Source organism: Carassius carassius, chromosome 28 (genome assembly GCF_963082965.1).
Source record: "Carassius carassius chromosome 28, fCarCar2.1, whole genome shotgun sequence".
Classification (NCBI taxonomy): Eukaryota; Metazoa; Chordata; class Actinopteri; order Cypriniformes; family Cyprinidae; genus Carassius; species Carassius carassius.
Window position 1 is genome coordinate 8,933,938 of NC_081782.1, and position 4,282 is coordinate 8,938,219.

Below are 4,282 nucleotides of genomic sequence, written 5' to 3' on the forward strand. Positions count from 1 at the left end.
GCCAGAGATCCCTTTGGGTTCTTGGCACAGTCAGTTTTCTCTGACCATCTTTTGTGGCTAAAACTTGAAAGTGTTTCGATGCATGTCTGTTTTTCTGCTTGGGTGTATGAAGAATGCTGATGTTCAACAGATTGGGTTTTCTATAGACTCATTCCTATAAAGTAGATGTAGAAAGGATACATAGATGCACTTCAGTGTTCAAACCAAAATTCTAGCAGTTGCAGTTTTTATGAATACGGTGGTAGTAGTTTTCAATCATTAATGAATATTCTAGAGATGCTTGGAAACTAGTTAATTTGTCCTACTGTTTCAGACAAAATACCTAATGCTGTGCTCAACGGGAGCAAGTGAATTTGTCAACAAAAACTCATTTTACTAGAATGTACTTTTATTTTTCTTCTCCAGTCAGTAGTGATTTTGTTTGTTGTTTTTATGATTGTTGTCGAAATAAAGTATTTTAAATAATTTTGTTGTCTTGAAGGTTTTTATATATATTTAATATAAATATGTTAAATATTTATTATATTTGTATGATGACAAACTGAATTTCTAATATGCTACTTTTCTGCTTTAAAAACATTTATCTATGTTAAAAATAGTTGTGCTGCTTATATTTTTTATGATAACGTATAAATGTTATATAGCTATAACATGTATTTTTCGCTTATTCGACCAATTGAATGCATCCTTGCTATAGATAGATTAGATTTTACAAATTGTTTACTTGTATCTAAATATTTCTAGATTGGTATTATAATGAAATGTGCAAAAATAGACCTATAAATATAAAACCTTTTCATTTTCTGTATCTATGGGCAAAAAGCAGCAAGGGTTTGGTAGCTCTCGGTTCAGTGGGTTATTGACCCGTCGATGACTGTACAAACAAGAATCACAGTGAGATTTCACAGCTGTGAACTTCCCAGGCTCCGCATAACAAAGTCACTCCTCAAGAACCCTTACAGAAAACAGCATTCCAACCTTCAGTACTATCGCAATTTAAAACTGCTAGAGATAGATATGTAAATATCACTTTGATTTCATATTTATTCAAATAATTTCGTTCAGAAATAATTTGAGTCAATGTTTTCTTGAGCTTACATTCCACAGATTGTGGAAACTTACTGAACATCCTGAGTGTTGACTCTGTCCAAAAGGCATGAAAGGTCATTATCGGGTTTATTATTGACTAGCAGCGGTAATGATATCGAGGTTAACCCTTTCACACGTCAGTTTAACCCTTTGACGCGTATGATCACACCGATGTGATCAGTATAGGCTGGTCCCTGATAGGGATGGGCGCATTGTGCACTGTTGTATCGAAAGGATTGATCCTCACATATAAATATCGATTCTAAAGTGCATTTTTTAACCATTAATTTTATTTATTTATCAAGAAATTCGGTGAATTAAATATGTTTCTATGTAGAAAAAAAAGACTATATTAGCGAATAGTTGTGTTGGATAGAAGCATTTCTCCTGCTCATCGGAACACACGCAAATGCTGAAAGGCATCAATCGCAGACAGCCATCGCTGCTGACGCACTATAATAAGACAGCGTTTCCCAAAAGCATCAGAAGCAGACGTAGTTCTTAAGAAACCATTGCCACATTATTCCACACAATTCAGTTAGTCATTCAGTATCTACAAACATTTTTTTAAGGGGATCACATCACATGATGGCCTACCTTTAGCTATTTTTTGTGGTCAAGATATTCAATTTAATATTATTTTGCACTCATCAAGTATATATATATATATATATATATATATTTATATATATATATATATATATTGCTTTAATTACTTGATTTAATTAGTATAGGCCTAGATATATGAATTAAAATAAAATTGTATTATAGTATTATTATAGTCTCAAAGAATCCATTCATCCACTCCGTAAATGCTGCCAAGGTTCAATAGAATCTGACACGACGGTCAGAGAGAGCAGCATGACCGTATCTATTTCAGGTGTTGTGCCCATTTTCGACCCCCTGGTAAATTATTACCCCCCATCTCCACCCAAATTTCAACCCCTCCTCCACACCTAACCCTAAACATGCCAATACTATGGAGGGTAATGATCCGGCGGGGGTCAGAATTGGGCATGACAAACAAGTATAGGTCTCTGCAGGAAAATAATGGGAGTTACCAGATCAGGGTGTTTTTACACCATGATACATGATTGGCTGACGTCATAGTGATGTTAAGGAGCATCGTTTTGATTGCATGGTTTATAAACACCCAGCAGTTTGAAAACACCCACAAGGTGATTAGTCTCCATGACACCGGCTGGTTATGGCAAGCCTTTGTAACATTTAATCTATAAGCTGTACTAGTATCTTTTTTCATGTTACTAGTACTTATTTTCATTAGGTACTAGTGGTTATTCATTAACTACTAGTGCTTATTCTTTAGGTACTAGTGTTTATTCTTTAGGTACTAGTGTCTTTTGTAAAGTTACTAGTACTTGTTCATTAGATACTAGTACTTATTCCAATAGTGACTAGTATTTAATTAAACTATTCGTGTTAACAAAAAATAGAGCTAGTACTTATTTTTTAGTTACTAGTAACTTTTTAGACCAGAGATATCCTGAACTTAATAGATACTAGTACTTTTTTAATTTGCATTTCTGTCCAGTATGGTAATTGTATGTTGAATATTAATGAGCCAGCAACATATAGGAGAGAGATTAAAAAGGAAACATAAAAAAGATGGATGTACTTTTTTTTTAAGAAAACCAAATAGAAAAGAAAAGATTATTTGTACACAAGCACATAGAAAATGTATTTTTGTCAGTTTTTTAACTGTAATTTCGTAAATATAGTAGCCTAATGTGTTTGTTGGTCTTTGAGTGACCTCTGCTGGCAGGATGGAGATACGACACCAAATGTATTAGCTGTTATTTTCCTATTTTTTTCTCCAGTAAAAACAATAAATATCATACAAGAGCTGTATGTTAACTTTATTTTTTTTTTCATATACAGTCATGCCCAAAAATATGGACACCCTGGGTAAATATGATCAAAGAAGACTGAAAATTAATCTGCATTGTTAATCCTTTTGATCTTTTATTTAAAAAATTCACAAAAATCTAACCTTTCATTGGATAATAAGAATGGGGGGAAATATTGTTATGAAATAAATGTTTTTTCTCTAATACACATTGGCCACAATTAAGAACACCCCTAGATTCCCAGTCATATTCACAATTTCGAGCACTCCAGCATTATTATAAACATGAAATTATCCAACCATTGCTTCCTGTTTCACAGAAATATAAAGAGGAGGGAAAACAAAGCCCAAATGCCCTTAATCATCCATCACAATGAGAAAAACCAAAGAATATATTTCTGATGTGCAACCAAAGATAATTGAGCTTCACAAATTAGAAAGTGACTTTAACAAATGAGCTAGAGCAGTGAAAATTCCAATTTCCACCATCAGGGCAATAATTAAGAATTTACAATCAACAGAAAATGTTATGAATCTGCCTGGAAGAGGATGTGTGTCTATATCGTCCTAATGCATGGTGAGAAGGAGAGTTTGAGTGGCTAAAGACTCTCCAAGGATCACAGCTGGTGAATTGCAGAAAATAGTTGAGTCTCGGGCTCAGAAAACCTTAAAAAAAATAATTGTCAAACAGCAACTACATCACCACATGTTGTTTAGGAGGGTTACAAGAAAAAATCTCCTAGCTCATCCAAAAACAAACTAAAGCATATTAATTTATAAGACACGACTGGAACTTCAAATGGGACTGGCTTCTATGGTCAGATGAAACTAAAAAATGAACTGTTTAGCAGCAAACACTCAAGATGGGTTTGGTGAACACAGAGATAAAAAGTAACCCATGTGTACAATGAAATATACTGCTCTATTTTTGATGTTGTGGGCCTATATTTCTGCTGGAGGTCCTGGACATCTTGTTTAGATACATGGCATTTTTGATTATATCAAATACCAACATATAAAAAATCTAAAAGTGACTTACTCTGTTAGAAATCTTATAATGGACCATGTTTGGATTTTCCAACCGTACAATAATCCAAACACAAACCTCAAAAACAACACAAAAATGGGTCACTGGGCACAAAACCAAGCTTCTGATATAGCCCTTCCAGTCCTCTGACCTGAACCCTATAGAAAATGAGAGGAGTTAATTGAAGAGGAGAAGCACCAACATGGAGCTGGGAATCTAAAGGATCTGGAGAGATTCTGGATGAAGGAATGGTCTCTGATCTCTTGTCAGGTGTTCTTTAACCTCATCAGGCATTATAG